The sequence below is a fragment of the Calonectris borealis genome, unplaced genomic scaffold (genome assembly GCF_964195595.1).
Source record: "Calonectris borealis unplaced genomic scaffold, bCalBor7.hap1.2 HAP1_SCAFFOLD_33, whole genome shotgun sequence".
Classification (NCBI taxonomy): domain Eukaryota; kingdom Metazoa; phylum Chordata; class Aves; order Procellariiformes; family Procellariidae; genus Calonectris; species Calonectris borealis.
Window position 1 is genome coordinate 516492 of NW_027441449.1, and position 12194 is coordinate 528685.

Here is a 12194-nt window from a genome sequence, read left to right on the forward strand (position 1 = left end):
CTCGAGCTCTCGTTTTCTTCTTCACGCCCTGGATTTGTTCCTCGGGCTCTGGTTTTGTTCCTCGAGCTCTGGTTGTGTTCCTTGGGCTCTGGTTTTGTTCTTTGAGCTCTGGTTTTGTTCCTGGGGCTCTGGTTTTCTTTCACGGGCTCTGGTTTTGTTCCTCATGTTCTGGTTTTATTCCTCAGGCCCTGGTTTTATTCCTCGGGGTTTCGTTTTGTACCTCGGGCTCTGCTTTATTTCCACGGGCTCTGGTTTTGTTCCTCGAGCTCTGGTTTTGTTCCTCGAGGGCTGGTTTTGTTCCTTGGGCTATGGTTTTCTTTCTCGAGCTCTGGCTTGGTTCCTCGGGTCCTGGTTTTTTCCTCGGGCTCTATTTTTGTTCCTCGGGCTCTTGTTTTCTTCCTCAGGCTCTGGTTTTGTTCATGGAGGTCTGGTTTTGTTCCTCGGGCTCTGGCTTGGTTCCTCGGGCCCTGTTTTTTTGCCTCGGGCTCTGGTTTTGTTCCTCGGGCTCTGGTTTGGTTCCTCAGGCCCTGGTTTGGTTCCTCGGGCCCTGGTTTTATTCCACGGGCTCTGGTTTTCTTCCTATGGCCCTCTTTTTGTTCTTCAGGTCCTCCTTTTTGTCCTTGGGTTCTGGTTTTGTTCCTCGGGCTCTGGTTTTCTTCCTCAGGATCTGGTTTTGTTCCTCGAGCTCTGGTTTTGTTCCTTGGGCACTGGTTTTGTTCCTCGGGCTCTCGTTTTTTCCTCGGACTCTCGTTTTGTTCCTCGGGTTCTGGTTTTGTTCCTTGAGCTCTGGTTTTCTTCTTTGGGCTCTGGTTTTCTTCCTCAGGCTCTGGTTTTGTTGCTCGGGCTCTGGATTTCTTCCTCGAGCTCTCGTTTTTTTCTTCAGGCCCTAGATTTGTTCCTCGGGCCCTGGTTGTGTTCCTTGGGCTCTGGTTTTGTTTCTCGTGCTCTGGTTTTGTTCCTTTGGCACTGGTTTTGTTCCTCGGGCTCTCGTTTTCTTCCTCGGACTCTCGTTTTGTTCCTCGGGTTCTGTTTTTTTTCCTTGAGCTCTGTTTTTTTTCCTCGGGCTCTGGTTTTCTTCCTCAGGCTCTGGTTTTATTCCTCGGGCTCCGGATTTCTTCCTCGAGCTCTCGTTTTCTTCTTCACGCCCTGGATTTGTTCCTCGGGCTCCGGATTTCTTCCTCGAGCTCTGGTTGTGTTCCTTGGGCTCTGGTTTTGTTCCTGGGGCTCTGGTTTTCTTTCACGCGCTCTGGTTTTGTTCCTCTTGTTCTGGTTTTATTCCTCAGGCCCTGGTTTTATTCCTCGGCGTTTCGTTTTGTTCCTCGGGCTCTGCTTTATTTCCACGGGCTCTGGTTTTGTTCCTCGAGCTCTGGTTTTGTTCCTCGAGCTCTGGTTTTGTTCCTCGAGGGCTGGTTTTGTTCCTTGGGCTATGGTTTTCTTTCTCGGGCTCTGGCTTGGTTCCTCGGGTCCTGGTTTTTTCCTCGGGCTCTATTTTTGTTCCTCGGGCTCTTGTTTTCTTCCTCAGGCTCTGGTTTTGTTCATGGAGGTCTGGTTTTGTTCCTCGGGCTCTGGCTTGGTTCCTCGGGCCCTGTTTTTTTGCCTCGGGCTCTGGTTTTGTTCCTCGGGCTCTGGTTTTGTTCCTCGGTTTCTGGTTTGGTTCCTCGGGCCCTGGTTTTATTCCACGGGCTCTGGTTTTCTTCCTATGGCCCTCGTGTTGTTCTTCAGGTCCTCCTTTTTGTCCTTGGGTTCTGGTTTTGTTCCTCGGGCTCTGGTTTTCTTCCTCAGGATCTGGTTTTGTTCCTCGAGCTCTGGTTTTGTTCCTTGGGCACTGGTTTTGTTCCTCGGGCTCTCGTTTTCTTCCTCGGCCTCTCGTTTTGTTCCTCGGGTTCTGGTTTTGTTCCTTGAGCTCTGGTTTTCTTCTTTGGGCTCTGGTTTTCTTCCTCAGGCTCTGGTTTTGTTGCTCGGGCTCTGGATTTCTTCCTCGAGCTCTCGTTTTTTTCTTCAGGCCCTAGATTTGTTCCTCGGGCGCTGGTTGTGTTCCTTGGGCTCTGGTTTTGTTTCTCGTGCTCTGGTTTTGTTCCTTTGGCACTGGTTTTGTTCCTCGGGCTCTCGTTTTCTTCCTCGGACTCTCGTTTTGTTCCTCGGGTTCTGTTTTTTTTCCTTGAGCTCTGGTTTTATTCCTCGGGCTCCGGATTTCTTCCTCGAGCTCTCGTTTTCCTCTTCACGCCCTGGATTTGTTCCTCGGACTCTGGTTTTGTTCCTCGAGCTCTGGTTGTGTTCCTTGGGCTCTGGTTTTGTTCCTTGAGCTCTAGTTTTGTTCTTTGAGCTCTGGTTTTGTTCCTGCGGCTCTGGTTTTCTTTCACGGGCTCTGGTTTTGTTCCTCTTGTTCTGGTTTTATTCCTCAGGCCCTGGTTTTATTCCTCGGGCTCTCGTTTTGTTCCTCGGGCTCTGCTTTATTTCCACGGGCTCTGGTTTTGTTCCTCGAGCTCTGGTTTTGTTCCTCGAGGGCTGGTTTTGTTCCTCGGGCTCTTGTTTTCTTCCTCGGGCTCTGGCTTGGTTCCTCGGGCCCTGTTTTTTTGCCTCGGGCTCTGGTTTTGTTCCTCGGGCTCTGGTTTTGTTCCTCGGTTTCTGGTTTGGTTCCTCGGGCCCTGGTTTTATTCCACGGTCTCTGGTTTTCTTCCTATGGCCCTCGTGTTGTTCTTCAGGTCCTCCTTTTTGTCCTTGGGTTCTGGTTTTGTTCCTCGGGCTCTGGTTTTCTTCCTCAGGATCTGGTTTTGTTCCTCGAGCTCTGGTTTTGTTCCTTGGGCACTGGTTTTGTTCCTTAGGCACTGGTTTTGTTCCTCGGGCTCTGGTTTTCTTCCTCAGGCTCTGGTTTTGTTGCTCGGGCTCTGGATTTCTTCCTCGAGCTCTCATTTTTTTCTTCAGGCCCTAGATTTGTTCCTCGGGCTCTGGTTTTGTTCCTCGGGCTGTGGTTGTGTTCCTCGGGCTCTGGTTTTGTTCCTCGAGCTCTGGTTGTGTTCCTTGGGCTCTGGTTTTGTTCCTGGGGCTCTGGTTTTCTTTCACGCGCTCTGGTTTTGTTCCTCTTGTTCTGGTTTTATTCCTCAGGCCCTGGTTTTATTCCTCGGGGTTTCGTTTTGTTCCTCGGGCTCTGCTTTATTTCCACGGGCTCTGGTTTTGTTCCTCGAGCTCTGGTTTTGTTCCTCGAGGGCTGGTTTTGTTCCTTGGGCTATGGTTTTCTTTCTCGGGCTCTGGCTTGGTTCCTCGGGTCCTGGTTTTTTCCTCGGGCTCTATTTTTGTTCCTCGGGCTCTTGTTTTCTTCCTCAGGCTCTGGTTTTGTTCATGGAGGTCTGGTTTTGTTCCTCGGGCTCTGACTTGGTTCCTCGGGCCCTGGTTTTTTGCCTCGGGCTCTGGTTTTGTTCCTCGGGCTCTGGTTTGGTTCCTCGGGCTCTGGTTTGGTTCCTCAGGCCCTGGTTTGGTTCCTCGGGCCCTGGTTTTATTCCACGGGCTCTGGTTTTCTTCCTATGGCCCTCGTGTTGTTCTTCAGGTCCTCCTTTTTGTCCTTGGGTTCTGGTTTTGTTCCTCGGGCTCTGGTTTTCTTCCTCAGGATCTGGTTTTGTTCCTCGAGCTCTGGTTTTGTTCCTTGGGCACTGGTTTTGTTCCTCGGGCTCTCGTTTTTTCCTCGGACTCTCGTTTTGTTCCTCGGGTTCTGGTTTTGTTCCTTGAGCTCTGGTTTTCTTCTTTGGGCTCTGGTTTTCTTCCTCAGGCTCTGGTTTTGTTGCTCGGGCTCTGGATTTCTTCCTCGAGCTCTCGTTTTTTTCTTCAGGCCCTAGATTTGTTCCTCGGGCCCTGGTTGTGTTCCTTGGGCTCTGGTTTTGTTTCTCGTGCTCTGGTTTTGTTCCTTTGGCACTGGTTTTGTTCCTCGGGCTCTCGTTTTCTTCCTCGGACTCTCGTTTTGTTCCTCGGGTTCTGTTTTTTTTCCTTGAGCTCTGTTTTTTTTCCTCGGGCTCTGGTTTTCTTCGTCAGGCTCTGGTTTTTTTCCTCGGGCTCCGGATTTCTTCCTCGAGCTCTCGTTTTCTTCTTCACGCCCTGGATTTGTTCCTCGGGCTCTGGTTTTGTTCCTCGAGCTCTGGTTGTGTTCCTTGGGCTCTGGTTTTGTTCTTTGAGCTCTGGTTTTGTTCCTGGGGCTCTGGTTTTCTTTCACGGGCTCTGGTTTTGTTCCTCATGTTCTGGTTTTATTCCTCAGGCCCTGGTTTTATTCCTCGGGGTTTCGTTTTGTACCTCGGGCTCTGCTTTATTTCCACGGGCTCTGGTTTTGTTCCTCGAGCTCTGGTTTTGTTCCTCGAGGGCTGGTTTTGTTCCTTGGGCTATGGTTTTCTTTCTCGGGCTCTGGCTTGGTTCCTCGGGTTCTGGTTTTTTCCTCGGGCTCTATTTTTGTTCCTCGGGCTCTTGTTTTCTTCCTCAGGCTCTGGTTTTGTTCCTCGGGCTCTGGTTTTGTTCCTCGGGCTCTGGCTTGGTTCCTCGCGCCCTGGTTTTTTGCCTCGGGCTCTGGTTTTGTTCCTCGGGCTCTGGTTTTGTTCCTCGGTTTCTGGTTTGGTTCCTCGGGCCCTGGTTTTATTCCACGGGCTCTGGTTTTCTTCCTATGGCCCTCGTGTTGTTCTTCAGGTCCTCCTTTTTGTCCTTGGGTTCTGGTTTTGTTCCTCGGGCTCTGGTTTTCTTCCTCAGGATCTGGTTTTGTTCCTCGAGCTCTGGTTTTGTTCCTTGGGCACTGGTTTTGTTCCTTAGGCACTGGTTTTGTTCGTCGGGCTCTGGTTTTCTTTCACGGGCTCTGGTTTTGTTGCTCGGGCTCTGGATTTCTTCCTCGAGCTCTCATTTTTTTCTTCAGGCCCTAGATTTGTTCCTCGGGCTCTGTTTTTGTTCCTCGGGCTGTGGTTGTGTTCCTCGGGCTCTGGTTTTGTTCCTCGAGCTCTGGTTGTGTTCCTTGGGCTCTGGTTTTGTTCCTGGGGCTCTGGTTTTCTTTCACGCGCTCTGGTTTTGTTCCTCTTGTTCTGGTTTTATTCCTCAGGCCCTGGTTTTATTCCTCGGGGTTTCGTTTTGTTCCTCGGGCTCTGCTTTATTTCCACGGGCTCTGGTTTTGTTCCTCGAGCTCTGGTTTTGTTCCTCGAGGGCTGGTTTTGTTCCTGGGGCTATGGTTTTCTTTCTCGGGCTCTGGCTTGGTTCCTCGGGTCCTGGTTTTTTCCTCGGGCTCTATTTTTGTTCCTCGGGCTCTTGTTTTCTTCCTCAGGCTCTGGTTTTGTTCATGGAGGTCTGGTTTTGTTCCTCGGGCTCTGGCTTGGTTCCTCGGGCCCTGGTTTTTTGCCTCGGGCTCTGGTTTTGTTCCTCGGGCTCTGGTTTGGTTCCTCAGGCCCTGGTTTGGTTCCTCGGGCCCTGGTTTTATTCCACGGGCTCTGGTTTTCTTCCTATGGCCCTCGTGTTGTTCTTCAGGCCCTCCTTTTTGTCCTTGGGTTCTGGTTTTTGTTCCTCGGGCTCTGGTTTTCTTCCTCGAGCTCTGGTTGTGTTCCTTGGGCTCTGGTTTTGTTCCTGGGGCTCTGGTTTTCTTTCACGCGCTCTGGTTTTGTTCCTCTTGTTCTGGTTTTATTCCTCAGGCCCTGGTTTTATTCCTCGGCGTTTCGTTTTGTTCCTCGGGCTCTGCTTTATTTCCACGGGCTCTGGTTTTGTTCCTCCAGCTCTGGTTTTGTTCCTCGAGGGCTGGTTTTGTTCCTTGGGCTATGGTTTTCTTTCTCGGGCTCTGGCTTGGTTCCTCGGGTCCTGGTTTTTTCCTCGGGCTCTATTTTTGTTCCTCGGGCTCTTGTTTTCTTCCTCAGGCTGTGGTTTTGTTCCTCGGGCTCTGGTTTTGTTCCTCGGGCTCTGGCTTGGTTCCTCGGGCCCTGGTTTTTTCCCTCGGGCTCTGGTTTTGTTCCTCGGGCTCTGGTTTTTTTCCTCGGTTTCTGGTATGGTTCCTCGGGCCCTGGTTTTATTCCACGGGCTCTGGTTTTCTTCCTATGGCCCTCGTGTTGTTCTTCAGGTCCTCCTTTTTGTCTTTGGGTTCTGGTTTTGTTCCTTGGGCTCTGGTTTTCTTCCTCAGGATCTGGTTTTGTTCCTCGAGCTCTGGTTTTGTTCCTTGGGCACTGGTTTTGTTCCTCGGGCTCTCGTTTTCTTCCTCGGACTCTCGTTTTGTTCCTCGGGTTCTGGTTTTGTTCCCTGAGCTCTGGTTTTCTTCTTTGGGCTCTGGTTTTCTTCCTCAGGCTCTGGTTTTGTTGCTCGGGCTCTGGATTTCTTCCTCGAGCTCTCGTTTTTTTCTTCAGGCCCTAGATTTGTTCCTCGGGCTCTGTTTTTGTTCCTCGGGCTCTGGTTGTGTTCCACGGTCTCTGGGTTTGTTCCTCGAGCTCTGGTTTTGTTCCTTGGGCACTGGTTTTGTTCCTCGGGCTCTCGTTTTCTTCCTTGGGTACTGGTTTTGTTCCTCGGGCTCTCGTTTTCTTCCTCGGACTCTCGTTTTGTTCCTCGGGTTCTGGTTTTTTTCCTTGAGCTCTGGTTTTCTTCCTCGGGCTCTGGTTTTCTTCCTCAGGCTCTGGTTTTGTTGCTCGGGCTCTGGATTTCTTCCTCGAGCTCTCATTTTTTTCTTCAGGCCCTAGATTTGTTCCTCGGGCTCTGTTTTTGTTCCTCGGGCTGTGGTTGTGTTCCTCGGGCTCTGGTTTTGTTCCTCGAGCTCTGGTTGTGTTCCTTGGGCTCTGGTTTTGTTCCTTGAGCTCTAGTTTTGTTCTTCGAGCTCTGGTTTTGTTCCTGCGGCTCTGGTTTTCTTTCACGCGCTCTGGTTTTCTTCCTCAGGCTCTGGTTTTATTCCTCAGGCCCTGGTTTTATTCCTCGGGGTTTTGTTTTGTTCCTCGGGCTCTGCTTTATTTCCACGGGCTCTGGTTTTGTTCCTCGAGCTCTGGTTTTGTTCCTCGAGGGCTGGTTTTGTTCCTTGGGCTATGGTTTTCTTTCTCGGGCTCTGGCTTGGTTCCTCGGGTCCTGGTTTTTTCCTCGGGCTCTATTTTTGTTCCTCGGGCTCTGGTTTTCTTCCTCAGGATCTGGTTTTGTTCCTCGAGCTCTGGTTTTGTTCCTTGGGCACTGGTTTTGTTCCTCGGGCTCTCGTTTTCTTCCTCGGCCTCTCGTTTTGTTCCTCGGGTTCTGGTTTTGTTCCTTGAGCTCTGGTTTTCTTCTTTGGGCTCTGGTTTTCTTCCTCAGGCTCTGGTTTTGTTGCTCGGGCTCTGGATTTCTTCCTCGAGCTCTCGTTTTTTTCTTCAGGCCCTAGATTTGTTCCTCGGGCCCTGGTTGTGTTCCTTGGGCTCTGGTTTTGTTTCTCGTGCTCTGGTTTTGTTCCTTTGGCACTGGTTTTGTTCCTCGGGCTCTCGTTTTCTTCCTCGGACTCTCGTTTTGTTCCTCGGGTTCTGTTTTTTTTCCTTGAGCTCTGGTTTTTTTCCTCGGGCTCTGGTTTTCTTCCTCAGGCTCTGGTTTTATTCCTCGGGCTCCGGATTTCTTCCTCGAGCTCTCGTTTTCCTCTTCACGCCCTGGATTTGTTCCTCGGACTCTGGTTTTGTTCCTCGAGCTCTGGTTGTGTTCCTTGGGCTCTGGTTTTGTTCCTTGAGCTCTAGTTTTGTTCTTTGAGCTCTGGTTTTGTTCCTGCGGCTCTGGTTTTCTTTCACGGGCTCTGGTTTTGTTCCTCTTGTTCTGGTTTTATTCCTCAGGCCCTGGTTTTATTCCTCGGGCTCTCGTTTTGTTCCTCGGGCTCTGCTTTATTTCCACGGGCTCTGGTTTTGTTCCTCGAGCTCTGGTTTTGTTCCTCGAGGGCTGGTTTTGTTCCTCGGGCTCTTGTTTTCTTCCTCGGGCTCTGGCTTGGTTCCTCGGGCCCTGGTTTTTTGCCTCGGGCTCTGGTTTTGTTCCTCGGGCTCTGGTTTTGTTCCTCGGTTTCTGGTTTGGTTCCTCGGGCCCTGGTTTTATTCCACGGGCTCTGGTTTTCTTCCTATGGCCCTCGTGTTGTTCTTCAGGTCCTCCTTTTTGTCCTTGGGTTCTGGTTTTGTTCCTCGGGCTCTGGTTTTCTTCCTCAGGATCTGGTTTTGTTCCTCGAGCTCTGGTTTTGTTCCTTGGGCACTGGTTTTGTTCCTTAGGCACTGGTTTTGTTCCTCGGGCTCTGGTTTTCTTCCTCAGGCTCTGGTTTTGTTGCTCGGGCTCTGGATTTCTTCCTCGAGCTCTCATTTTTTTCTTCAGGCCCTAGATTTGTTCCTCGGGCTCTGGTTTTGTTCCTCGGGCTGTGGTTGTGTTCCTCGGGCTCTGGTTTTGTTCCTCGAGCTCTGGTTGTGTTCCTTGGGCTCTGGTTTTTTTCCTGGGGCTCTGGTTTTCTTTCACGCGCTCTGGTTTTGTTCCTCTTGTTCTGGTTTTATTCCTCAGGCCCTGGTTTTATTCCTCGGGGTTTCGTTTTGTTCCTCGGGCTCTGCTTTATTTCCACGGGCTCTGGTTTTGTTCCTCGAGCTCTGGTTTTGTTCCTCGAGGGCTGGTTTTGTTCCTTGGGCTATGGTTTTCTTTCTCGGGCTCTGGCTTGGTTCCTCGGGTCCTGGTTTTTTCCTCGGGCTCTATTTTTGTTCCTCGGGCTCTTGTTTTCTTCCTCAGGCTCTGGTTTTGTTCATGGAGGTCTGGTTTTGTTCCTCGGGCTCTGACTTGGTTCCTCGGGCCCTGGTTTTTTGCCTCGGGCTCTGGTTTTGTTCCTCGGGCTCTGGTTTGGTTCCTCGGGCTCTGGTTTGGTTCCTCAGGCCCTGGTTTGGTTCCTCGGGCCCTGGTTTTATTCCACGGGCTCTGGTTTTCTTCCTATGGCCCTCTTTTTGTTCTTCAGGTCCTCCTTTTTGTCCTTGGGTTCTGGTTTTGTTCCTCGGGCTCTGGTTTTCTTCCTCAGGATCTGGTTTTGTTCCTCGAGCTCTGGTTTTGTTCCTTGGGCACTGGTTTTGTTCCTCGGGCTCTCGTTTTTTCCTCGGACTCTCGTTTTGTTCCTCGGGTTCTGGTTTTGTTCCTTGAGCTCTGGTTTTCTTCTTTGGGCTCTGGTTTTCTTCCTCAGGCTCTGGTTTTGTTGCTCGGGCTCTGGATTTCTTCCTCGAGCTCTCGTTTTTTTCTTCAGGCCCTAGATTTGTTCCTCGGGCGCTGGTTGTGTTCCTTGGGCTCTGGTTTTGTTTCTCGTGCTCTGGTTTTGTTCCTTTGGCACTGGTTTTGTTCCTCGGGCTCTCGTTTTCTTCCTCGGACTCTCGTTTTGTTCCTCGGGTTCTGTTTTTTTTCCTTGAGCTCTGTTTTTTTTCCTCGGGCTCTGGTTTTCTTCGTCAGGCTCTGGTTTTTTTCCTCGGGCTCCGGATTTCTTCCTCGAGCTCTCGTTTTCTTCTTCACGCCCTGGATTTGTTCCTCGGGCTCTGGTTTTGTTCCTCGAGCTCTGGTTGTGTTCCTTGGGCTCTGGTTTTGTTCTTTGAGCTCTGGTTTTGTTCCTGGGGCTCTGGTTTTCTTTCACGGGCTCTGGTTTTGTTCCTCATGTTCTGGTTTTATTCCTCAGGCCCTGGTTTTATTCCTCGGGGTTTCGTTTTGTTCCTCGGGCTCTGCTTTATTTCCACGGGCTCTGGTTTTGTTCCTCGAGCTCTGGTTTTGTTCCTCGAGGGCTGGTTTTGTTCCTTGGGCTATGGTTTTCTTTCTCGGGCTCTGGCTTGGTTCCTCGGGTTCTGGTTTTTTCCTCGGGCTCTATTTTTGTTCCTCGGGCTCTTGTTTTCTTCCTCAGGCTCTGGTTTTGTTCCTCGGGCTCTGGTTTTGTTCCTCGGGCTCTGGCTTGGTTCCTCGCGCCCTGGTTTTTTGCCTCGGGCTCTGGTTTTGTTCCTCGGGCTCTGGTTTTGTTCCTCGGTTTCTGGTTTGGTTCCTCGGGCCCTGGTTTTATTCCACGGGCTCTGGTTTTCTTCCTATGGCCCTCGTGTTGTTCTTCAGGTCCTCCTTTTTGTCCTTGGGTTCTGGTTTTGTTCCTCGGGCTCTGGTTTTCTTCCTCAGGATCTGGTTTTGTTCCTCGAGCTCTGGTTTTGTTCCTTGGGCACTGGTTTTGTTCCTTAGGCACTGGTTTTGTTCGTCGGGCTCTGGTTTTCTTTCACGGGCTCTGGTTTTGTTGCTCGGGCTCTGGATTTCTTCCTCGAGCTCTCATTTTTTTCTTCAGGCCCTAGATTTGTTCCTCGGGCTCTGTTTTTGTTCCTCGGGCTGTGGTTGTGTTCCTCGGGCTCTGGTTTTGTTCCTCGAGCTCTGGTTGTGTTCCTTGGGCTCTGGTTTTGTTCCTGGGGCTCTGGTTTTCTTTCACGCGCTCTGGTTTTGTTCCTCTTGTTCTGGTTTTATTCCTCAGGTCCTGGTTTTATTCCTCGGGGTTTCGTTTTGTTCCTCGGGCTCTGCTTTATTTCCACGGGCTCTGGTTTTGTTCCTCGAGCTCTGGTTTTGTTCCTCGAGGGCTGGTTTTGTTCCTGGGGCTATGGTTTTCTTTCTCGGGCTCTGGCTTGGTTCCTCGGGTCCTGGTTTTTTCCTCGGGCTCTATTTTTGTTCCTCGGGCTCTTGTTTTCTTCCTCAGGCTCTGGTTTTGTTCATGGAGGTCTGGTTTTGTTCCTCGGGCTCTGGCTTGGTTCCTCGGGCCCTGGTTTTTTGCCTCGGGCTCTGGTTTTGTTCCTCGGGCTCTGGTTTGGTTCCTCAGGCCCTGGTTTGGTTCCTCGGGCCCTGGTTTTATTCCACGGGCTCTGGTTTTCTTCCTATGGCCCTCGTGTTGTTCTTCAGGCCCTCCTTTTTGTCCTTGGGTTCTGGTTTTTGTTCCTCGGGCTCTGGTTTTCTTCCTCGAGCTCTGGTTGTGTTCCTTGGGCTCTGGTTTTGTTCCTGGGGCTCTGGTTTTCTTTCACGCGCTCTGGTTTTGTTCCTCTTGTTCTGGTTTTATTCCTCAGGCCCTGGTTTTATTCCTCGGCGTTTCGTTTTGTTCCTCGGGCTCTGCTTTATTTCCACGGGCTCTGGTTTTGTTCCTCGAGCTCTGGTTTTGTTCCTCGAGGGCTGGTTTTGTTCCTTGGGCTATGGTTTTCTTTCTCGGGCTCTGGCTTGGTTCCTCGGGTCCTGGTTTTTTCCTCGGGCTCTATTTTTGTTCCTCGGGCTCTTGTTTTCTTCCTCAGGCTCTGGTTTTGTTCCTCGGGCTCTGGTTTTGTTCCTCGGGCTCTGGCTTGGTTCCTCGGGCCCTGGTTTTTTCCCTCGGGCTCTGGTTTTGTTCCTCGGGCTCTGGTTTTTTTCCTCGGTTTCTGGTATGGTTCCTCGGGCCCTGGTTTTATTCCACGGGCTCTGGTTTTCTTCCTATGGCCCTCGTGTTGTTCTTCAGGTCCTCCTTTTTGTCTTTGGGTTCTGGTTTTGTTCCTTGGGCTCTGGTTTTCTTCCTCAGGATCTGGTTTTGTTCCTCGAGCTCTGGTTTTGTTCCTTGGGCACTGGTTTTGTTCCTCGGGCTCTCGTTTTCTTCCTCGGACTCTCGTTTTGTTCCTCGGGTTCTGGTTTTGTTCCCTGAGCTCTGGTTTTCTTCTTTGGGCTCTGGTTTTCTTCCTCAGGCTCTGGTTTTGTTGCTCGGGCTCTGGATTTCTTCCTCGAGCTCTCGTTTTTTTCTTCAGGCCCTAGATTTGTTCCTCGGGCTCTGTTTTTGTTCCTCGGGCTCTGGTTGTGTTCCACGGTCTCTGGGTTTGTTCCTCGAGCTCTGGTTTTGTTCCTTGGGCACTGGTTTTGTTCCTCGGGCTCTAGTTTTCTTCCTTGGGTACTGGTTTTGTTCCTCGGGCTCTCGTTTTCTTCCTCGGACTCTCGTTTTGTTTCTCGGGTTCTGGTTTTTTTCCTTGAGCTCTGGTTTTCTTCCTCGGGCTCTGGTTTTCTTCCTCAGGCTCTGGTTTTGTTGCTCGGGCTCTGGATTTCTTCCTCGAGCTCTCATTTTTTTCTTCAGGCCCTCGATTTGTTCGTCGGGCTCTGTTTTTGTTCCTCGGGCTGTGGTTGTGTTCCTCGGGCTCTGGTTTTGTTCCTCGAGCTCTGGTTGTGTTCCTTGGGCTCTGGTTTTGTTCCTTGAGCTCTAGTTTTGTTCTTCGAGCTCTGGTTTTGTTCCTGCGGCTCTGGTTTTCTTTCACGCG